Here is a 25,189-nt window from a genome sequence, read left to right as displayed (position 1 = left end):
CTGGTCCCATCACTTCATGGGAAATAGATGGGGAAACAGTGGAAACAGTGTCAGACTTTGTTTTTGGGGGCTCTAAAATCACTGCAGATGGTGACTGCAGCCATGAAATTAAAAGACACTTACTCCTTGGAAGAAAAGCTATGACCAACCTAGATAGCATATTGAAAAGCAGAGACATTACTTTGCCAACAAAGGTCCATCTAGTCAAGGCTATGGTTTTTCCAGTGGTCATGTATGGATGTGAGAGTTGGACTGTGAAGAAAGCTGAGTGCCGAAGAACTGATGCTTTTGAACTGAGGTGTTGGAGAAGACTCTTGAGAGTCCCTCAGACTGCAAGGAGATCCAACCAGTCCATTCTAAAGGAGATCAGCCCTGGGTGTTCTTTGGAAGGAATGATGCTAAAGCTGAAACTCCAGTACTTTGGCCACTTCATGCGAAGAGTTGACTCATTGGAAAAGACTCTGATGCTGGGAGGGATTGGGGGCAGGAGGAGAAGGGGTCAACCGAGGATGAGATGGCTGGAAGGCATCACCGACTTGATGGACGTGAGTTTGAGTGAACTCCGGGAGTTGGTGATGGACAAGGAGGCCTGGCGTGCTGCAATTCATGGGGTCACAAAGAGTTGGATACGACTGAGCAACTGAACTGAACTGAACTGAACTGTTATCCATGGGGCCTTCCCTGGTGACTCAGCAGTAAAGCATCTGCTTGCCAATTCAGGAGACTTGGGTTTGATCCTGGAGTAGGTAAGATCCCCTGGAGAAGGAAATGGCAACCCATTCCAGTATTCTTGCCTGGAAAATCCCATGGATAGAAGAGATTGGTGGGCTATAGTCCTTGGGTCACAAAAGAGTCAGACACAACTTAACGACTAAATAACTGTTATCTGTGGATTCTCACTAAGGGTTTAGATGAATTTTTAACCATAGACTAGCAAAACATTAAAAAAAAAAAAAAGCAACATCAGATTTTTTGCAAACATAGTCCTAATACCATATGCCCAGAGGTTAGCTTCTGAGACAGGTCCAAAACTAGCCCCTCATCTGGCCTTACATTTTGAAAACAGCTGCGTATACAATATCTGTACTTGTAAGCAGCTCCAGGGCTCTTAACGGTGTCCAGAACTAACTCACAAAAAAGTGCAGGTGACTCATGGCTCTTGCTAGCGCGTGTGTTCACTGAGGTCAAGATTTGGCAAAGTCTGTTTGAAAGGCAACCTCACAACTATGTCAATAAGAGGAAATCTCCACTCTTGTTGGACATTCGGATTTTATTCCAGTTTAAATGGTCAATGCTGGGCATATATTTTTGGCCTAAACTCTCTGTATCAACAATGCCCTTCTCCAAGTTTCATGTACAAATTGTTAATATATCCATGCCCTGCTTCTCATACACCTCATCCCACCATCTTAATGCCCACTGTTGATGACCCAAACACTGGCTCCACGATCAATTACAGCAACAGATCACTGTGATCCTCCTACTAACAAGTTCCTCGGAGCTTCTTAGTATCTCCGTAATTCTTAGAAGCTATTATGGGGGCAGCACAGCAAACTCAAGGGTAAAGAGATCGGACATCACCGGTACTGCTGCTCTGATAGAGCTGGAGGCCTGTGGTCCTGCCATTTCTGGTCTAGGAGCTTCCATAGAAGCCCACATATGGGCACCATCCCAAGTGAGTCTCAGAGTATGTTACCCAAGCTAGATACCCTGAAAATGGAACACAATTACTCACTCACAAGGACCAGCTTGGAGGGGTCTGTTAATCGCATCTTTATTTCACTAACCCCCAACTGAAACAGTATTCCTTCTATTATAAATATAGGCAACAGACCATAATAGTATTAGCAATACTGCGACTTCGTCACTGATAGAAGTCACTCATGTATTCATATGACATTATAGATGTTATTATAGATTTCAAAATTTGGAAATATTGTTTAAAAACTCATCACTATTCTGGAATTATAGTAATTATTGGAAAACCCTCCACGGCATTACCTATTTTAATGTCAAAGAAGCACATCACTATGTATATTAAAAATTATTTTTCTAAAATATTTTTATAATTTTAATTAAGTATAATTGGTTTCCTTTTTTCCCCCCTGTATCTTATTTTCTAGATTTAAAAACAGTATTCTGGGATGGTATACATAGACTGCCAAGGAGTCCAAAGCACAAAAAAGTGAAGAACATTTTGGTCTAATGATTTATGGTTTTCAAAACACAAATGAACTCACAAAATATGAATGTCAATCTTATAGGGCAAGCAGGACACGTACTGTCTTTATCATACAAATGAGAAAATAGGTTCAGAGAGATTTAGTTGCTTGCTCACGGTCGCAGACTATTAGGTTAAGTTCAGGATCTGAACTTATGCTCTAACTGATGCTCTAATTCCACATTCATTGCAATGATGGCAGTAATCCTCAGAGTGTGGTCCTTGGGCCAGCAGCATTAGCATCCCCTGGAAGCTGGTAGATGTGTTGGCTCAGGGTGGCTGAATCAGAAACTTGGGTGGGGTCCCATGCCAAATTCAGGTTTAGCAAGCTGTCCAGGTGGCTGCAGCTCACTTGAAGTTGGTGAGCACTGCAGTATACCTTCCCACCCTCACCTCTTATTTTTCAGAACTGATCGAAAGAGAAGAAATCTTCATCAAAGGAGGAATGGTTTCATGCCTTATATACTGGGTTTGCCTGGGCAACAGGGCTGATGCTGAGAGAAGGGTAGCAAAAGGGCCGTCTGGGAGTTGAAACCTATGTTCATTCCATCCTACTGTTGAAGCTCTTGTCACAATGCCCTCCTTTGAGCATTTAGGATTCTAGGAGCTGACTTTTTCCATGAATTTCAAGTTACCAGTAATCAACCCTAGAGAACGCCTATTATCAAGTGACTTTACACGCAAAGAGTAAACCATTAAAGGTTTGGATTGTGACTAACCCTTGGGGTGTGCATAACACAGTCCAATTCCACTCAACAAAAAATTAAATCAAGACACTGAGAAAACCCATGAACTGTACTGTTAGATCCTTGCATGTACAATTTTTCCCATTACTGACACGGGATGTGTATTCCAACAGAAAAGCAGTAGTTGCCAGGTAGATGATTAAGTTCTGATGCAGTTGTCGTTTCCTGAACACATGTGGAATCGGTCTGATTAAATCATCTCAGCTGAGTTAATTGCATTGGCAACTCAATTTATAGCTGTATTAAATTAAAAAAATAGGATGTAACTCGCATATAGTAAAATGCTTAAATTATAGCTTGATGACTTTTTTGTATTTGTATTGCACCTGTGTTACTGCTACCTGGATAAAGATGCAGAACATCCCAGCTCCTGCAGAAGGCTCCTTCCTGCCCTCTCAGAATCATTATCCCATCCTCACAAATCTTAGCGGCTGCCACTACTCTGCTTTCTAGAGTCATATTTTCCCCGGTTTTGAATTTCACATAAATGGAATAATATCATACATCCTCTTTCACACTGAACATCTTTTACTTAACTTGATGTCTATGAGAGTCATCCACTTCATTGTGTTTATCAGGAGTTTCATTCTTTTTCACAGCAATTTATTATTGTATAAATATGCCACAATGTGTTTTTCTATTATTGATGAACTTTTGGTGTATTTCCAGTGTTTGGCTCCTATGCGTAAAGCTGCTGCAAACATTATGCTTTTGGTGGACATAAGTCCTTATCTCTATTGGGAATATACCCGGAAGTAGAATTGCTGGATTATAGGTATATGCATGGTTAGTTGCAATAGGCGCTATCAAACATTTTTCCAAGATGACTGGACTAAGTGTTGTCGGGAGCCAGGGATCTCACTGTAGAAAGGAGACATATAAATATGGAATGGGGGAAGGCAGCATAGAACCTTGTGGGGATGCATTTAAATTTGAGATAAAAGTGTGAAAAAGGGGTTATTTGTGTAGGTGTGGCGGATTCACTTTGCTGTACAGCAGAAGCTAACACAGTATTGTAAGGCAACTATACTCCAATAAAAATTAATTAAAAATTAATTTGAGATAAAAGCATGAATTAATGATTTTGAGATCATGTATATATAGGTGTGTATGCGTATACACAAAAATATATATGCAGGCATGTGTATTTTCATTACATGTATGAATATATATTGTTGTTGTTGTTTAGTTGCTAAGTTGTGGCTGACTCTTTGCGACCCCATGGACTGTAGTCCACCAGGCTCCTCTGTCCATGGGATTTCCCAGGCAAGAATACTACAGTGGGTTGCCATTTCCTTCTCCAGGGGATCTTTCTGACCCGGGGATTTGAACCTGTGTCTCCTGCCTTGACAGGTGGATTACTTACCCCTGAGCCTCCAGGGAAGCCTGCATGTATATACACACGTGAGTATATTTCCTAGCTCTGCTAAGAGGGCTAAGAAGCGGAGACAACCCACCAGCAATAAGCATACCTTGCAAACTTAATCTTGTTCTCTTATACCACTCTCCATGAAAAGGTGTCTTTTTTTTGGAGAAATCACTAGTACCAGGGATAGGGCAGGGTAGGTACAAGATAAGCCTGGAAGTAAGGAAGTGTTCACAAAACTGGGGACCTGTCACAAGGATACAGGAGTCACCTTGAAGGGCCTCCCACTAGTGACACCTGAGACTGTTTGAGCACCCAAATAAATATGGTAATTCATAAATAAATTATTGAAAAAAAAGGAAATGCATGAGTTCATACCAATAATATATAGATAAATAAATACGCAGAGGAGAAGGGAGGATTTCAAGGGCTGACTGGTAAATACGGAGAGAGTGATGGAGTTGGAAAATCATTTGCAGTTTGTTCATCAAGGTAAATATTGTATCAGCCAAAAATCATCAATCCACACTGAACCGTGGGGGGAAATTCTGATTTGGAGCCATGTATTCCAGTGGTCTTGTCAGCCCCTCAGACTGCTTATTAGTTGCAAAGGAGAAAGAGAAAGATAATTATCCAGTGAAGAAAGTGGGCAGCACTCTACTAGGTGATCAAAATGAGCAGCACCAGTGAGAAAAGGTAAACACTGCATGGGCCTCCTGATGCGGACCTACAAAGGAAGCACCGTGCCCAACCCAGTGCTCAGCTGAGCGGGCAACAGCAGACAGCAAGGAATCTTTTATTTTTTTAAAGTGGAGGACTGATGCTCAAGCTGAAGCTCCAATACTTTGGGCACTTGATGCGAAGAACTGACTCATTGGAAAAGACCCTGATGCTGGGAAAGACTGAAGGCGGGAGGAGAAGGGGACGACAGAGGATGAGATGGTTGGATGGCATCACCATCATGACTCAATGAACATGAGTTTGAGCAAATTCCAGGACAGGGAAGTGAAGGACAGGGAAGCCTGGTGTGCTGCAGTTCACTGGGTCACAAAGAATCGGACTGGACTGAGTGACTGAATAACAACAACTATTTTTAAAAAATGTCAATATGACAAAAGACAAAGCCTGTGGAAACATTACAGGTTAATTGAGGAGAGAGAGAAATGTCAACGAATTGTATTACCTGACTTAGACTGGCTCCTGAACCAGAGGGAGAAAAGTGCTGTAACGGCCTTATGAGGTCAGCTGACAAAGCTGGAGTAGGACGTTTAATTAAAAACTTGTAAGCTTAGCGACAGTGTAAATGTGTGAAGCTGCTGGCTGTCCAGTGCTTACATATGAGAGTGAGTGTTTGCTAAATATTTACTCATTCTTAGTAAATACTCAGGCTTCCCATGTGGTGCTAGTGGTAAAGAACCCGCCTGCCAATGCAGGTAGATGTAAGCAACACGGGTTCAATACCTGGGTGGGGAAGATCCTCTGGAGGAGGACACAGCAACCTACTCCAGTATTCTTGCCTGGAGAATCCCATGGATAGAGGAACCTGCTGGGCTACGACCCATAGGGTTGCAAAGAGTCAGACACGACTGAAGAGACTTAGCAGGAACGCACAATAAATACTCATTGAAAGTGGGATGCTTTTGGGTAAAAGGCCATGATGCACTTAACCTACCCTCAAATGGTCCAGAGGAAAAAAATAGAACTGATTCTGAATAAGAAAATGCAAGAGTTCTTTGTAGTATTTTAACTTCTGCAACATCTTTTAAAATTAAACTTTTTATTTTGTATTGGCATATAGCCAATTAACAATGTTGTGATAGCTTCAGGTAAACAGCAAAGGGACTCAACCTCACATACACATATCCATTATCCCCCCTACTATCCAAGCTGCCATATATCACTGAGCAACTTCTGCAATATTTTATGAATTCAAATTATTTCTAACATAAAAACTTGAAAAAACCCCACAAGCTGACTTCTCTCCCACATACTCATGCTGGGTTACATCTCCCCAGTGATTTGGATTTAATTTGTTGGGATATAGCCTGGGCAGGGAGAGATCTACAAGCTCCTAGTTGATGCTAATGTACAGCCAGGACTGGAATAGATAATGGAATTTCCAAGGCAGAAGTAGGTGCCACTGTTTTTCTGCATCCTGAACCACAAGTGTGTTGCTCCCCAATTACTCTTGTAAAACTCTGAATTAATTTTAGGAGATAATGTATACAAATACATAATGTGATGTAGGAGAGACAGCATGTATAATTAAACAAGAAGTTCAGACGAAGCCCCAGTATTCTCTAATGGGTTTTGAACTTCTTCTGATAGGTATAAATATGCTGCAGGGAAACCGCATGCACAGATCTCATAAAACATTACTTGACAATATTGAGTTCTAATATTCATGAACATGGAACATTTCCTCAGTTTCAGTTCTTTTTTGATTTTGTTCACCAGAGTTTTGTAATTTTCCTCATATATCAATAGATCTTATACATATTTTGATAGATTAATCGCTGTTATGGTTTGAATATTTGTGTCCTCCCCCATCAAATTCATATATTCAAATCCTTACCGCTAAGGTGATACACATTCAAAAAAAAAAGATCACGGCATCCAGTCCCATCATTTCATGGCAAATAGATGGGAAAACAATGGAAACAGTGACAGACTTTATTTTCCTGGGCTCCAAAATCACTGCAGATGGTGACTGCAGCCATGAAATTAAAAGACACTTGCTTCTTGGAAGAAAAGCTATAACAAACCTAGTCAGTATATTAAAAAGCAGAGACGTTACTTTGCCCACAAAGGTCTGTCTAGTCAAAGCTATGGTTTTTCCAGTAGTCATGTATGGATGTGAGAGTTGGACCATAAAGAAGGCTGAGCACCAAAGGACTGATTCTTCTGAACTGTGGTGTTGGAGAGGACTCTTGAGAGTCCCTTGGACTGCAAGGAGATCAAACCAGTCAATTCTAAAGGACAATCCTGAATATGCATCAGAAGGCCTGATGCTGAAGCTAAAGCTCCAATACTTTGGCCACCTGATGTGAAGAGCTGACTCATTAGAAAAGACCTTGATGCTGGGAAAGACTGAAGGCAGGAGGAGAAGGGGATGACAGAGAATGAGATAGTTGGATGGCATCACCAACCTGATGGACATGAGTTTGATCAAGCTCTGGGAAGCCTGGCATGCTGCAGTCCACGGGGTTGCAAAGAGTTGGACATGAATGAGTGACTGAACAACAAGGTGATATATTGGTGGCTCAGTGGTAAAGAATCTGCCTGGCAATAAAGGAGACGCGAGCTTGATTCTTGGGTTGGGAAGATCCCCTGGAGAAGGAAATGGCAACCCACTCCAATATTCTTGCCTGGAGAATCCCATGGACAGAGGAGCCTGATGGGCTACAGTCCAGGGATTGCACAGAGTTGGACATGACTTAGCGACTGAGCACACAGGGGTGATGTATGAGAAGGCGGGGAATCTGAGAGGAGACTGGGTGGTGAGGACAGTCCTCATAAAAGCGTGTGTGTACCCTTATAAAAGAGGCTCCAGAGATTGGCTTCTTGTCTTTCTGCAATGTGAGGACACATGTGAGAAATCTTCCTCCTGGAAGAGGTCCTTCCCCAGAGCATGCTGACTCCTTGATCTTGGACTTCCAGCCTCCAGAACTGTGAGAAGTAAATTTCCATTGATTATGAGCCAACATTCCTTCTGCCCCACCGAAAATATTCTGTCACTGTGATGCTCCTGCAGAACTGCCAAAGACCAAAAGTGGTGCAAAAGAAGTTTTAGGATCAGAGTATGGAGAAGGTTCAGAGTACAACTCCGATGCAACTTTGAAAGAAGTAACACCTATGCATAAATATATGTTTTGGCTGGTTTCTATTATTAAGTTTATTTCCCTGATCTATAGGTATATAAACCTGCTTTCCTTGCTAGAAGGTGAGTACTTTCAGGGCAGATACTGTGACATATACTTGTTGGCTCCACTGCTTAGCTCTTGCTTGGCACTCAATAAATGCTTCTTGAATAGAAGTAAATTATGAGCTGTATTGTTCTGATCTATCTCATTTTAAACTTGGAGTTCAGATAAGAAACTTGGAAACTCCATAAATCCTGCTTTAATCTCGGTGTTCCTGTTGAAGAATTCCAACCAATCTCAAAAACTCCATTTCTTCTGGTCAAAATGGTAAACACATGCAATGATGCCTAAAAATTCTGTGGTTTGTTTGTTTTTTAAACAAACAATAAAGCAACATGTCTTTTTTGGGTAGATCCACGTCCAACCTGATAAAATGTCCAGATTACGGTTTCTGTTAAACAAACACACACACATATCACACAGTGATTTCTTTTAGCTCAGATTTGCATTGAAAAGAATTGAACTTTGAGCTGCAAAGAATTGAACCTGTGTGATTTTCTACAACATGATGTAACAATTTGGACTGAAAATTGGAGTATCAGAGAAAGAAGGCTGGCTTTCTTTGGCACTGTACAATTACAGGTTGTGAGGGGTTTGAATAAAGGGAACTGCCGAGTCTGCTCTTATTTTAATTGCTAAATTATGGCTAAGTATGCCTAAATCTCATTCTTTATAATATTAACATTTGTTGTATTTTGACTCCAAATTTCCTCTGAATGCTTACTAACTATAAAGAAAGTCTTATAAGCCCCAAATAATGTTGTATGAAATAGACCTCATCTATGGTTTAAGTGGGGCTTCCCAAGTGGCGCTAGTGGTAAGGAACCCACCTGCCAATGCAGGAGACATAAGAGATGCAGGTTTGATTCCTGGGTTGGGAAGATCCCCTGGAGAAGGGCATGGCAACCCACTCCAGTATTCTTGCCAGGAGAATCCTACAGACAGAGGAGCTTGGTGGGCTAGAGTCCAAGGCGTCACAAAGAGTTGGACATGTCTGAAGGACTTAGCATGCAAGCATGGTATAACTGAGATGATAAACTGAGCAAAGAAGTATTGAGGGGCTATAAAGGTAAGACACAGCCCACAACCTTCGGAGCTTGGACACCCGCTAATATGATGTGTGTAGAGAGGCTAGTAAAATTTCCACAGGGTGCCGAGAAACACAGAGGGCTTGGAGTCTGAGTAGGAACTTGCGAGATGAGAAGCAGTTCACTAAGCAGAGGATGGGGGCAGGATTCATTGGGGGACAGAGGACACGGACAAAGGCAGAAGCCAGAAAAGGCCTGAGCATGGAGGGGTGGGGGGCAGCCTGGTGCCCTTAGAGGTGCCATGGGGCCCTGGGGGCTGGAGGAGAGGGGGAAAGTCTGCAGAGTGAGAGGCCCTGGAGATGAGGTGGGAAGGGGCTGCTGAATAGGAACCGCCTACGTTCATGAACACCGCAGTTCCTGGAGTGCCCACCATGCCTCATGGGCAGCCCTCAGCTCTGTCACTACAGCCACCTGGGGCCACCTCTCCTGTCTAGACTGAACTATCTACTTCCCACGAGCAGGGGGCACCTGTTTGCCCTTTAAAACAGGGATCCCCAACCTCCAGGATCAAATGCCTGATGAACTGAGGTGGAGCTGCTATAACAATAATAGAAACAAAGTGCACAGTAAATGTGCCTGAATCATCCCCAGACCACCTTGCCCCCACCCTTGTCAATGGAAATACTGTCTTCTATGAAACCATTCCCTGGTGCCGTAAAGGTTGGGGACTGCTGCATTAGAAGGCATTCCAGTAGTCCAGTTTACGCTAATGAGTCTCATTATAGCTCAGTTCATTTAGAGATAAACTTGGTGTCTTTCTCACTCTAAATGAGCTTGCTTTCCTAACCCCTCCTCCTTTTAAAAAAGAACTATTCTCCCATTATTCAGATTCAAGTTTTGGCAATCACCTTTGGTTTTTCCCTACTCTTCTCTCTCGCTTTCCCTTCCCGCCTACTCCCTTAGGCATTCAAGTTCTCTTTGTCTCACCTTTGGACCATGACAGAGGTCTGCGTGGATCTCCTGGCAAGCTACCCTAAGTTAATCTTCCTAAAATACCCGCTTCCTGCTGTCCCTTCCCTGCCTCTGAATTTCCACACCTGAAGAATAAAGCCTTGATTGACAATCAATGTCTTGTGTGATTTGACTCTGCCTTCAACCATCTCACACAGCCCCCTCGTCTTCAGTCAAGTATGGAAAATGTCTGTAATTTGTATCTGTGATTTAAAAAATTTCTGTGATTTTTTTCATAGGAGACGAGCTCTGTCATTCTGTATATGCCAAAAGAACGCTCAGTAGATATTGTTGAATAAAGCCACTGTCCCCCTCTCATCTTGAGGGTCCTATTCAGGAGCTGTTACCTCCTGCTTCTAACCTCTTAACCCTAGTGGCGCCAGTATTTATGAACCTACCTGCAGTGCAGGAGACATAATGAGACTTGGGTTCAATCCCTGGGTCGGGAAGATCACCTGGAGAAGGGCCTGGCAACCCACTTCAGTATTCTTGCCTGGAGGATCCCATGGACTGAAGAGCCTGGTGGGCTACAGTCCATAGGGTCACAAAGGGTCAGACAAGTGACTTAGCACATACCCTGTTCTTTGAGGCTCAATCAACGCCTGTCTTGATTGTTTTAAATGCTATGTCTAAGCTCCCAAGATTTTTTTTAACCTCAAGAGCAGAAAGTTGAATCAGACTCTTCAGCTCAGGCCACTTCTGCTGTACAAGGCCCGCTTCTCTTATTTTATTTTCCTTTTCCCACAGGATTCTCTCTGACATTATTCCTTGCATGTCCTAACGAGGATCTACACTAATGTGATACATGTGTGTGTATATAATTCATGTAGATGTTACTATTTTTTCAACAACCTTGTTTTTAAGATTAAAAACAACCTTGTTTTTAAGATTAAAAACAACCTTGTTTTTAAGATTAAAAACAACCTTGTTTTTAAGATTAAAAACAACCTTGTTTTTAAGCTTGAATCCAGTGAAAAGATGCAAGGTCTTATGGGAAATTCCAAACAACCAATCTAATATCATTTTCACCACTTTTTTTTCCTTTTTGCAGACACACGTGTTGATGTATAGTTAATTTACAACGCTGTTGGATTTCTATGGTGGTCCAGTGGTTACGACTCTGTGCTTCCACTATAGGGGGGCATGGGTTTAATCCCTGATTGGGGAAGTTCATCATGGCACGTGGTACAGACCAAAAAAAAAAGAACTCAAAAAACAAAAAACTATGCTGTGTTGGTTTCAAGACAGCAAAGTGATTCAGTTTCATATCTATATGTATATATATATGTATATGTATATATATGTATTATATATACATATAGACACATTCTTTTCAGATTCTTCATTGGGGGAGAGATAAATTAGGAGTTTTTGATTAACCCATACACACTATGTTTTTGCTGCGGGTTCCAAGATGATGGTACTAATTCAATCCTTACCAGTGAATTGATAAAGGCAGAAGTTAATCTAAGAAACATAGGATGTACTTAGATGCTAATGTAACAGAAAAGTTTTATTGCAGAGACACAAATGAACCCCAAACCTTTTGTTTTCTGAGTATGAGAACACTGAGCAATGAATACACATCAATTTCAAGGTCCTCTGAGAGCAAACACAAGGAAAGAAATTTCTGTTTAATGACTTCGACTGTTGAGCTATGATTCTTGCGTGTGATACTTCTCTGAGACTGAACCATTTACGTCTTTGGAGTTACAAGTGTTATACAGCTACTGATGACAGCTTGTCCATCTACTAGGTGAATAGCTAGGAAACATTTTCCTGTGATGATAATTTAAAAGATTTTTAGATGAAATCAAATAGATATTAACTAGGGAGCAAAATCACATTTGGAAAATAAAACACAAAATTTCAAAGAAATTCGGATTGCAGTAGAACAACTTTGGGCTACCTTCTTAGTGTCAGGAAGGATTTTTCCTGATAGAAAGTACTCCAGTACCAGTACTTTTCTTGGTACTGGAGGCTTAAAGGAAAGTCTAAGAAACACTGGTGAAGTGGATTTATCTCTAAATCATCTTGAGAATTTGAGAATAGCATTTAAGTTTTCTCTAACACACATTGATCTTCTGCTAGGTTCCTCTACTTTATAATCTCAGTTTACTTAAAAAGAACGTTTTACAAAATGGAAAATGTCAAACATCTAACATTAACAGTAAACGAAGCAGTATAATAAAGTCTCGTACCTATCACCGAATAGGTACTTTAGGAATTCCTAAATAGAACTTTTGGAATTATCAACATTTGGCCATTCTTCATTATAGCTTTCTGACTGCTTCCTTGTCTTTCTTGCCTTTCAACACTTTTCTCAGGGGAGATAAGCTTGTTCTTTTCCTTGGAAATATTCACTCATGTCAGATTTCAAGAATATAGCAGATTTATCTGTTTTTTTTTTTTACTTCTCTGAGTTAATTCCCTTTCCAACTTGGGTTAAGGAATGTAAGGTGGTGCTCAGAATGGAGTTAACCCCATGTGAGCACTGTTCCTGCACTTGGGGTATTGAGCACCAAGTAATAATAGGGCCCAATTAGGGCAGCACAGAGCTAGAGCCACGGTTCTCAAAGTGTGAGCCCTGAGCCAGCTGTCGCCGCACTTGAGAGCTGGTCAGAAATGAAAACTCTCATCCCATCCCAGACCTCCTGAACTTGAATCCCTGGAAGCGGAACCCAGAAATGGGAGTGTTAACAAGCCCTCCCAGTGTTTCTATTGCACATTCAACTTTGATAACCACCACTCTAAAGGTTGGAGTCCCTGGTGGCTCAGAGGTTAAATCATCTGCCTAGAATGCAGGAGACCCATGTTCGATCCCTGGGTTGGGAAGATCCCCTGGAGAAGGAAAATGGCAACCCACTCCAGTACTCTTGCCTGGAGAATCCCATGGAGGGAGGAGCCTGGTAGGCTACAGTCCATGGGGTCGCAAAGAGTCGGACACGACTAAGCAGCTTCACTCACTTCACTCTAAAGGTTAAGGCAACTTGAAACATGGACAGCTGCAAGAATCAGGAACGTGATACCTAGCCTGTGCTCTCTGAATGCTTGTGTGTGGGTGCACGTGCACATTCCCCCACCCCACGCAAAGACACTTGTATATACGCATATTCTTTTTTAAAATAGCCTAAAACCTATTTCTGGGCTTCCTTGGTGGCTCAGATGGTAAGGAATCTGCCTGCAGTGTAAGAGACCCAGGTTTGATCCCTGGCTCTGGAAGATCCCCTGGAGAAGGGAATGGCTACCCACTCTAACATTCTTGCCTGGAGAATCCCATGGACAGAGAAACCTGGAGGGCTACAGTCCATGGGGTCACAAAGAGTTAGACATGACTGAGGGACTATCACTTTCAAAACATTTCTACCTGAAAAATGAATACAAGCTTGAGGAAGATATTAACAAACAAAAATTTCTGGGTAAAACTTAAGCTTCCTTGTTGCAATATTTCATCTATAAGTCATAGGCAGTGGACATCACTGAAGCTTACCTATTTTAGGTATTAACCCATCCATGAAACTCCCTGCATGCCTCCTGCAGTAATGAAGACAGAGTGGTGTAGGAAAAAGGATAAACGCATAGGTCCAATGAACAGAACAGTCTCAAAACAGACCTGCGTAACTATGGCCAATTTTTGACCAAGTTGCAAAGGAATTCAATGGAGAAAAGGCAGTCTTTCAAACAAATTGCATATCTATCTACATTGGGAAAAACATGAACTTCAACCTATATTTCCCACTTTATACAAAAATTGAATCAAAATGCATCATAGAATTCCATGTGAAATGTGTGTGCATGTGTGCCAGGTCATTTCAGTCATGTCCAGCTCTTTGTGACCCTTTGGACTGTGGCCCGCCAGGCTCCTCTGTCCATGGCGTTCTCCAGGCAAGAATACTACTGGAGTGGGTTGCCATGCCCTTCTCCAGGAGATCTTTCCGACCCAGAGATTGAACCCTTGTCTCTTAAGCCTCCTGTATTTGCAGGCAGGTTCTTTACCACTAGCACCACCTGGGACAACTTTTAGAAGAAACCTAGGATAAAACTTCTGTGCCCTTGGGTTAAGTGAAATGTTCTTAGATATTATACCCTAAACCAGATCCATAAAAGAAAACATCGATAAAGCGGACTTCATCAAAATTAAACACCTGCTCAATGAAAGACTGTATTATTCTATATCTAGAATATATAAAGCACTATTGAAATTCAACAAAAATCCACAGAAACCGGGGAAGGATTTGAACTTTACCAAAGAAATATACAGGCTGTATACAAGCACATTGATTTCCTTAATTGTTTTTCTATTTTCAATTCCACTGATTTCTGCTCTTCTCTTGATTACGTCTCCCTTTTGCTTGCTTTGGGTTTCATTTCCTCTTCTTTTCCTATATTCTCAAGGTTTAAGATTAAATTTTTGATTTAGAATCTTTCTTCTTTTCCAATATAGGCATTTAATGCTATACATTTCCTCTTAGCACTGCGTTAGCTATATCCCACAAGTTTCAACGTGTTGTATTTTCACTTTCATTCAGTTCAAAATACTAAGTTCCTGTAAGATTTTTGTCAGTTCATTTCCATGTATTTTTAAACTTCAAATATTTGGGAAATTTCTGGATTTCTTTTGACTACTGATTTCTAGTTAAATACCCATCATGGTCAAGAAAAGCTATTTTATGTGATTATATTAAATTTGTTATGGTTTGTCTTATGGTTCAGAATATGGTTTATCTTGGTGCCTGTTCCATGTACACTTGGAAAGAATATGTCTTTCTGCTGCTGCTGGATGGAGTTTTGTGGAAATGTCAATTAGATCAAGAGTCTACTTGTCCTATTAATTACCTTGTTCTGTTAATTATCTTGAAAGGAACATGACAGTCTCCAAGCATAATTGTGGATTTTTCTATCTCTCTTTTCATTGCTATCAGTTTTAACTTTATGTATTTGTGACTTTGCTGTTTAGGTGTATTCGTCTTACACATTTAAGACTACTATGTTTTCTTGGTTAATTTCTTCTTCATTATTATGCAAGTTCCCTCTTTCCCTCTGGTAATTTTTTCTTGTTCCAAAGTCTACTTTGCGTAATAACATAGTCACTCCTGCTGTCTTACGTTTAGTCTTTCCATGGCATATCTTTTTTGTTTTATCCTTTTAATCTATTTTTTTTCCACTAAATTTAGAGTAGGTTTCTTACAGATAGCATATTATTAGGTCTTAAAAAAAAAACTCCAACCAGACAACATCTATCTTTATTTGGTATTTTAGACCATCTATATTTATCCTATAATTATTGATTAGATTTAGCGCTACCATTTTCTTAGTATTCTATTTGCCTCCTCTGTTTTTTGCTCCTCTGTTCTCCCTTTTCTTTCTTTAGGATTTGGATACTTTTTAGTACCCCGTCAGTTCAGTTCAGTTCAGTTGCTCAGTCATGTCTGACTCTTTGCAACCCCATGAATTGCAGCACGCCAGGCCTCCCTGTCCATCACCAGCTCCTGGAGTTCACCCAAACTCACGTCCATCGGGTACCCCATATACTTTATCAATTGGCTTTTTGTTCATAGCTCTGGTACCATTTTTTAGGTGTTACAAGAGAATTATAATATACAAACCTCATTTGTCACAGTTTAATTGAAGTTAATATTTACCACTTCAAATAAAATGTAAAGTCTTAAAAACATAGAGGTCTTTTACCCTCCCCTATTTATATGATATTTGTCATAGGTATTACATCTACATACAGTGAAATCCTCCCAAAGTTACTTTTGTTGTCAATAATCACACATAGTTCGTATAACTTAAGAGGATATGACCTTGGCTTTTTTATAACCTCATAATAATCCCATGAGATATGTAGTAGGTATTATGAATTCCATTTTAGAGGAGAGAAAACTGGTAAGTTTGGTGACTTGTCTGCATTCACATAGCTGGCTAATAGCAGAACCAGGAGTCAGCTTATTTGTTCTCACTTCCTTTCTCTGCTACTAGGTCGCCATTTGTGTAAGTCACAGCTTTAGTACCGAAAACTAGAATCTGTGGCATAGGAGGTGTCATCAAATTGTAAAAAGATACTGGAAATGAGAACATCTGGGTTCAAATATGCTCCGCACATTGCAGGACATGAGGGTAGAGCTCATTCGGTGGAGCACTCAATACGTGACTGCAAAGCCTGGGAACCATCTGTAAATAACACATCACTGCGGATGGTGACTGCAGGCATGAAAGCTAAAGATGCTGCTCCTTGGAAGAAATCTAAGACAGACCTAGTCAGCATATTAAAAAGCAGAGACATCATTTTGCTGACAAAGGTCTGTATAGTCAAAGCTATGGTTTTTCCAGGAGTCATGCATGGATGTGAGAGTTGGACTGAGCACCAAAGAATTGAACTGTGGTGTTGGAGAAGACTCTTGAAAATCCCTAGGACAGCAAAGAGATCCAACCAGTCAATCCTAAAGGAAATCAACCCTGAATATTCATTGGAAGGATTGATGCTGAAGTTGAAGCTCCAATACTTTGGACACCAGATGTGAAGAGCCAATTCACTGGAAAAGACTGTGATGCTGGGAAAGATTGAAGGCAGGAGGAGAAGGGGGTCACGATGATGAGATAATTGGATGGCATCATCGACTCAATGAACATGAGTTTGAGCAAACTCCAGGAGATAGTGAAGGATGGGGAAGTCCATGGGGTCACAAAGAGTTGGACATGATTTAATGATTGAACGACAGCAGCAGTATTTAAGCATTCTTCCCATTGGAAGCACTATGGTGAGCTGGCAGAGGTGGCTTTTACATCCTTTGTGTGGCACCAAGATAATGAGTGGAAATAGGCCTGGATCTAATTCTTTAGGCCCTTGATCAGCCACAGACTGGCTGATGTTTTCACATTTCCAACTAACAAATAAGTTTCCGTCCATGGTCATTTATGTTGGCTCTTCTCCATTTGGAATTTTTGCTACTTCTATTCATCAGAAATAATCAGGATTCCAACTACAGATGGTTGAATACAAAATTCATTTCTGTGGAAATCCTATTTCCCTTTCCTTAAATTAGTGGCTTTAAAAACTGTGTTCCCTGAAGTCCTAGAGATTTTCATACAGTTTCCGATCTCCACAGTGTCCTCAAGGGGTCATCATAGAGGAAACAGTAGAATGGTCCTGGCATATGTATTAGGGGAAGGAAGCCACCTCTTTCTTCTTTTGTTTATTTCAAATATTTTATCTGAACAAATAGTTCCATGGCACCATTGAAGAAATTTGAAAACCTCCACTTCAGAGCATTGACTCAGCCTCTCAGGGTGGGTGGGAACTTGAGGTTTGTGGACTTCAGTCTAACCATCCATGGAAGACTTGAGTTCATTACCACTACGTGACATCTGCCTGGGCAGCCTCAGTGGCAGGGAACGTCCACGTCTCTAGCAGTTCACTTCTTGGCTTAGTTCTGATGCCAACAGTTGCAGGTCAGTGCTTCTCAAACGTGACTGCCCATGAAAATCACCTGCGTCTCTGGTATGCATGCATCTGTGCATGCTCTGTCATGCTGGACTCTTTGTGACCCCGTGGACTGTAGCCCACCAGGCTCCTCTGTCCATGGGATTCTCCATGGCAAGAAGACTGGAGTGGGTTGCCATTTCCTCCTCCAGGGGATCTTCCTGACACCCTGGATCGAACCTGCATCTCTTGCATTGCAGGCAGATGATTTACCACTGAGCCACTGTGTAAAGGTTTAAAAAATACTGATGCCTGGGCCCCACCCCTAAAGATTCTGATTTAATGGGTTTGGGGGTATAGCCTGGGTCATGGGCGATTTCAAATCTTCCTGCTGTTGCTGCTGCTAAGTCGCTTCAGTCATGTCCAACTCTGTGCAACCACATAGACGGCAGCCCACCAGGCTCCCCCATCCCTGGGATTCTCTAGGCAAGAACACTGGAGTGGGTTGCCATTTCCTTCTCCAATGCATGAAAGTGAAAAGTGAAAGTGGAGTCACTCAGTTGTGTCCGACTCTTAGCAACCCCATGGATTGCAGCCTACCAGGCTCCTCTATCCATGGGATTTTCCAGGCAAGAGTACTGGAGTGGGGTGCCATTGCCTTCTCCTTCAAAGCTTCCTAGGTGATTCTAATTTGTAGCCAAGTTTGGAGAACTTATAGCCTTAGATGAGCTGAAATCTGCACCTTAGAAGTGTCACGTGGTACTCTTACTCGTCCTGTGGAAGACACGTGTAACAATTTGAACCTGTCTTCCACATAAGAACCTATATAAAATCCAAAGAGAGCTTTCACTTTCCTCCCAGGGTTTTCCCATGCCAATTAAAATCCCAGGCTTCCTGGACGTCTCCTCCTGCAACATGTTATCTGGCTGGTCTGTATTTCTTTTTTTTTCAATTTCATTTGTTTATTTTTGGCTGTGCTGGGTCTTTGTTGCTGCTCCGGCTTTTCTCTAGCCATGGCGAGTGGGGCTCCTCATTACGGTGGCTTCTCGCTGTGGAGCATGGGCTTTAGGCCACTTGGGCTTCAGTAATTGTGACTCATGGGCTCAGCTGTTGTGGCTGTCAGGCTCTAGAGCACAGGCTGAACAGTTGTGGTGCACAGACTTAGTTGCTCTGCGGCATGTGGGATCTTCCTGGACCAGGGATCGAACTCATGTCTTCTGCATGGGCAGGCGAATTCTTTGCCATGGAGCCACCAGGACAGCCCTAATCTGTATTTCTCTCAAAGGGAGGTGTCTTCCCAGAGTGCATCGTACTAGAATGGATGTAATGATTGCACAGGAGAGCAGAAAGAGGACATCTCTGCTTCTCCACACTCAACTCCGATTCCTGCAGTTTCTACGAAGCACATGGTTGATTTCACGAAGAGCTTTTTTCAAACAGGTGCTGCTGCTTAACTCCTTTCCCCCACCTTGTGTTTGGATACCAATTATGAATTACTGGCTAAGGCCTAATGACAACCAGAAGACCAAATCAGCACAGCCTGGAGACAGTTCATTCTTCAATCCCTGTAGTCTTTTACAGTTTGCAAAGTAAATTCACACACCTTATTTCAATTACTCCTTCCCCTCAGCTGTTCTGATTCCAATTCCACTATTCAGGTGGGGAAGCTGGTTTTAAAACAAAGGAGAGTTGTGCCCCAAACCACGAGGTTAGTAAGCAGCAGAACTGGGTGAGTAATGTAAGGCCCCTGTTTCGCTCTTTAGATTCCTACAGTGTCACACTACCTCCCACGTAACTGTATGTCCACGGCAGGCTGGGGACAGGACCTCACGGAATACAGACCTCTGGTTATTGCCGCTGCTCCCTGTGGTCATGTTCCAGGGCCACCCAAGCTCTCTGCACCGTGTGTGTAACACTGTAACCACAGGACGGGGGGCTCTGCCGCGGTGTTGAGAAAATAAGGCCAGGTTTCGGGCCACGGTACATGCCCTTCCCTCTGAATGCTGACAGAAAGCATGTGGTTACTTTAAAACCTCCTTGGAGAAAACCCGCCATGTGCACAGCTGAACCAAAACACAAAACCCGGGTCAGAGAGTAGCAGCTCATTTGGAAAAAATTCATAATCCATTTCATGATGGAGCCCTTCCTGCATACACACGGGATGCTTTATTCTCCTTTGGTTCCTGCTTTGTGTATGTTCAGTTATGTCCGACTCATTTGCGACCCCAGGGACTATAGCCCTCCAGGCTCCTCTGTTCATTCTGGGATTCTCCAAGCAAGAATACTGGAGTAGGTAGCCACGCCCTCCTCCAGGGGATCTTCCCAACCGAGAGACTGAACCCGCGTCTCCTGCACTGCAGGCAGATTCTTTACCCACTGAGCTACCTGGGAAGCCCTGTGTTTGCTCTAGGACTCAAACATTCTCTTCTAACAACTGACACATTAATTATAGATCCTTTCAGTTTCCAGCTCAGCTCTGATCCAGGGCTTTAGTTTTCTGGTTGCACATTTGGAATATTCTTGGGACTTCCTGATTTCAAACTCCCATGGCTGACCTTACTATGGGTCTTCATTCCCCCTATTGCACTGACTGAACTAAAGGCGGTATGACATCCATTGTCTGGGCCGTGGACTAGGTCTGTCCTGGGTGCAGGGAATAAGGAGGTACATTGTAGAGGATTTTAAAACGGTAATAAAAGTGTCTAGTAGTGGATGTTTTTCATTATCACCATGAGAAATACTCCTCCCCTTTCTCTCCTCCCCTTGGTAACATTCAGTCGCAAAGGTCCATCCCAAACTCTATAGCCCTGGGCTCCATTTCTACTCTGTCAGACAGAATGGAAGTCACGTTCACCAGGCTTGGTAGGGCTTCCAAAGAACTTGCCGAACAGCTTAGACAGAACTCTGTTAGAACGACAGACTGCTAGAAGGTAGTGCAGCTTCTATGGCTGGCCAGAAAACCAGAGAAAACTGGGTTTAAAAAATCTCTAAGACCATGCCCTCACACGATGCCGTGGTTATTCCCAAGCACTGAAGAGTATCACTCTGGAAAAAGAGGACATGAAATTGTTTTTATTTGAAAGGCATTTGTTTGAGAAAATGATGCTTTCTCCAAGCAAAATGTTAGCTTGCCTGGTTAGAAGTTAATTACAGTATTTATTGCTTAAAGCTAGCCTGGAATTTTGGCTTGAATTCTTACAAGCCTGTGATTCCGGGGAAAAATTACCTATTCAACCCAAGGCCAGTGAGCTAAAGGTTGATCTGATAATTGCCTATTTCAAAAGGACCCATGAGATAAGAAATAAGTCCCCAAGGGGGCAAAAAACCAAACTGAGGTTTTAAATCCAGGAACATTATCGTGGAGGTGCAGGAATGTTTGTTACTCAGATTAGAGCTAAATGAGGAAATGACTTAAAAGGATCAAGTGGTTAGTTGCTTTGATTTTCAAATTAATAATGTGCTTGTTCCTTTGATATCTTCCATACTCACATGTTGGTTTAATTAAAATATTTTCTCAGCGCAAGCAGAGAAATCATGCATTTGATATGCGGCTTAATGGACTTGAGCTTTATCTTTCTAGCCTGTCTCCAAAGCAAACATTATCCTTGTTGGTCCACTTCCTTTAGCCCCATCTTTGGGGCTGGGTACCACCAGCTGACTTGTTTGGGCCTCTGGACATCGTGACTGTGTTTTCCAGCTGTCCTCTTCTTGGTGCTTATTTGACTTTGACCTTTGATTTTCTTCCAAGGTTTGAGCCTCAGCCCTTTGGTTTTCTTCTTCCTGCATGACTTGTCTCCAACCGTAGGGCTTCAGTGCTCACCCCAGGCTGGCTCACTCCCACCTCAGCTCAAAGATTTCCATTCCCGCTGTTAACAGGCTATGTCTTTGACCTAATCCTTCCTGCCTCCTTGAAGATCACCCTCCAGCAAGCATTCCTTCTCTCTGCCTACTCTTATCTCCCTCACTCTCTGCCAGCTCCTCCCCATCTTCCAAGAAATATGTTTAAGGCTACCCTAGCCTTCAAGAAGAAAAGAAATACTGCATCTTGCATCGGCCCTGGCACCCCTTACTCTCCCTCCTCCTCTTCACTGTCAAACTTCCTAAACCACACTTACTCTGGCTGCCCTGCACCTGCAAAGGTCAGGAGCAACATTCTAGTTGCTGGATCCAGCTGCCTCTCTGCCCAGGCCTCATGTCTATGGCATGTGAGCTCTTTCTGCTGGGATGTAGACCGCTCCTAGTGATCTCCCTCATCCCTCACCTCCTCTGTACCGCATCCCCTGACTCTGGCCTATCTCTGACCGCATGTCTGGTCCTCTTCTGCCGCCTCCTCCTCTCCAAAGGGATCTGAGGCTGCAGTCTTTGGTTGTCTTTTATTTCTCTTCCATTCTATCGCCTCCTTCCCCCCGACCTCTCCAAATCCAGTCCTCCATTTTGAAGACACAACTCGCAATTTATATCTTTGGTCCTGAACTCCATCACCACGTTTCCAAGGCCTCCCTGAACTTTACTCTATACCTTTCAAAAATGGCTCCCCCATCAAGTCCAACACGTCCCAAAGCAAACACTGCGTGATCACTCCCAGTCCTGCTTCGCCTGTTTGCTGGCCCAGGTGTCCCGTCGTTCACCGGGCTGGAAACCTCCCCTTTTTCCCAGCTCTTTCTTTACTCTTGGTGTATAATCAGTTATAAAATCCTATTTTCCAAGCAAACTGTCATCCCCATTTCACCATATTCGGTCAGAGCTTCCACCCCTCCTGGCCCTGGCCCACACTGTGTGCTGGGTCCAGAGGGCCTGCCTTGTGAGGAGGGTGCTGTGCAGACAGGCGCTGCATTGAGCCAACAGTTCGTCAGCTGCTCCTCACCCAGTCTGGGTCTGTTTCCTCATACACACAGAAAGGGCTTAGACAGGCAGTCTCTAAAGTTCTTGATTCCCTAGAGGCAGTTCCTCACCATGTCTGCATGTCCACAGCCTGCTTATCCTTCAAGAGTCATGGGAGTTGCTGACTAGATTTTGCCCTGACTCCCTCCCCTGCCGCACCCAAACTAGAAGTAAAGCCTCCTCCTCTAGATTCCAGTATCACTCTATGTATTTCTCTCAGAGATTTATCACTGACCACTTCTTATCTTCCCCATTAGATTAAGTGGCCACACACTCTTAGAGGGAAAAGCCCATGTCTGGTTCTTTTTCTTCTTTACACTCTCCTGTGTATAGCGGGCAATCGTGAAATAGGGTTTCCAAGGTGGCAAGTGGTAAAAGAATCCACCTGCTAATGCAGGTGATACAGGAGACACATGTTCAGTCCCTGGGTTGGGAAAATCCTCTGGAGAAGGGCATGGCAACCCACTCCAGTATTCTTGCCTGGAGGATCCCACCGACAGAAGAGCCTGGCAGGATGCGGTCCATAGAGTCTCAAAGAGTCAGCCATGACTGAAGTGACTTAGCACTCACTTCAGAGAGAGCATAGCACCCCTGAGGCCCTATGCGTGGTGCTACTTAATACCTAGATGAAATCTGTCCCCTTTCTTTGCCACATGCTTCAGGTTACAACCACTTACAGGTTCTCTCCCCTTGTTGAATCAGACCACTACCTAGGAATGACTGAGTGAACTGTCAGAAGCCGATGGACAGCTGAGTAAATGACAGAAGCTAAGAAACACAAAAAACAAACTGGCCATCTGAGGAGGCCTTACAAATAGCTGAGAAAAGAGGAGAAGCTAAAGGTAAAGGAGAAAACGTAAGATATATCCATCTGAGTGCAGAGTTCCAAAGAATAGCAAGGAGAGATAAGACAGCCTTCCTCAATGATCAACACAAAGAAATAGAGGAAAATAGAATGGGAAAGACTAGAGAGCTCTTCAAGAAAATTAGAGATACCAAGGGAACATTTCGTGCAAAGATGGGCACAATAAAGGACAGAAATGGTATGGACGTAACAGAAGCAGAAGATATTAAGAAGAGGTGGCAAGAATACACAGAAGAATTATACAAAAAAGATCTTCATGACCTAGGTAACTCACCTAGAGCCAGACACCCTGGAATGTGATGTCAAATGTGCCTTAGGAAGCATCACTATGAACAAAGCTAGTGGAAGTGTTGGAATTCCAGCTGAGCTATTTCAAATCCTAAAAGATGATGCTGTGAAAGTGCTGCACTCAATATGCCAGCAAATTTGGAAAACTCAGCAGTGGACCTAGGACTGGAAAAGGCCAATTTTCATTCCAACTCCAAAGAAAGGCAATGCCAAAGAATGTTCAAATGACCACACAATTTCACTCATTTCACAAGCTAGCAAGCTAATGCTCAAAATCCTTCGAGCTAGGCTTCAATAGTATGTGAACCAAGAAATTCCAGATGTACAAGCTGTATTTAGAAAAGGCAGAGAAACCAGAGATCAAATTGCCAACATCCACTGGATCATAGAAAAAGCAAGAGAATTCCAGAAAAACATCTACTTCTGTTTCATGGGCTATGCTAAAAGCCTTTAACTGTGTGAATCACAACAAACTGGAAAATTCTTAAAGAGATGGGAATACCAGACCACCTGACCTGTCTCCTGAGATATCTGTGTGGAGGTCAAGAAGCAACAGTTAGAACCGGACATGGAACAACAAACTACTTGCAAATTGGAAAAGGAGTACATCAAGGCTGTATATTGTTACCCTACTTATTCAACTAATATTCAGAGTACATCATGTGAAATGCTGGACTGGATAAAGCACGGGCTGGAATCAAGACTGCCAGGAGAAATATTAATAACCTCAGATATGCAGATGACACTATCCTTATGGCAGAAAGCGAAGAACTAAAGAGCTTCTTGATGAAAGTGAAAGAGGAGAGTGAAAGCGCTGGCTTAAAACTCAACATTTAAAAAACTAAGATCATGGCACCTGGTCCTAGCACTTCATGGCAAATAGATGGGGAAACAATGGAAACAGTGACAGACTTTATTTTCTTGGGCTCCAAAATCACAGCAGATGGTGACTGCAGCCATGAAATTAAAAGACACTTGCTCCTTGGAAGGAAAACTATGACCAACCTAGACAGCATATTAAATAGCAGCTGACAAAGGTCCGTCTAGTCAAAGCTCTGGTTTTTCCAGTAGTCATGTATGGATGTGAGAGTTGGACCAGAAAGAAAGCTGAGTGCCAAAGAATTGATGCTTTTGAACTGTGGGGTTGGAGAAGATTCTTGAGAGTCCCTTGGACTGGAAGGAGATCAAACCAGTCAATCCTAAAAGAAATCAGTTCTGAATATTCACTGGAAGGACAGATGCTGACGCTGAAGTCAATACTTTGGCCACCTGATGTGAAGAACTGACTCATTAGAAAAGATCCTGTTGCTGGGAAAGACTGAAGGCAGGAGGAGAAGGGGACGACAGAAAATGAGATGGTTGGGTGGCATCACTGGATCTATGGACATGAATTTGAGTAAACTCTGGGAGTTGGTGGGTGACAGGGAAGCCTGGCAT

General features: G+C 42.6%; 1 protein-coding gene across 4 annotated transcripts in view; it reads right to left on the bottom strand.

Annotated features, from left to right (window-relative positions):
- Window positions 1-25,189, bottom strand: part of THSD4 (thrombospondin type 1 domain containing 4) — a 689,604-nt gene that overhangs the window by 38,077 nt on the left and 626,338 nt on the right. The gene's annotated exons all lie outside the window — the stretch shown is intronic.

This window comes from Ovis canadensis, chromosome 7, assembly GCF_042477335.2.
Source record: "Ovis canadensis isolate MfBH-ARS-UI-01 breed Bighorn chromosome 7, ARS-UI_OviCan_v2, whole genome shotgun sequence".
Classification (NCBI taxonomy): domain Eukaryota; kingdom Metazoa; phylum Chordata; class Mammalia; order Artiodactyla; family Bovidae; genus Ovis; species Ovis canadensis.
The sequence above is the reverse complement of the archived record's forward strand: the minus strand, read 5'-3'. Positions and strand labels throughout refer to the sequence as shown.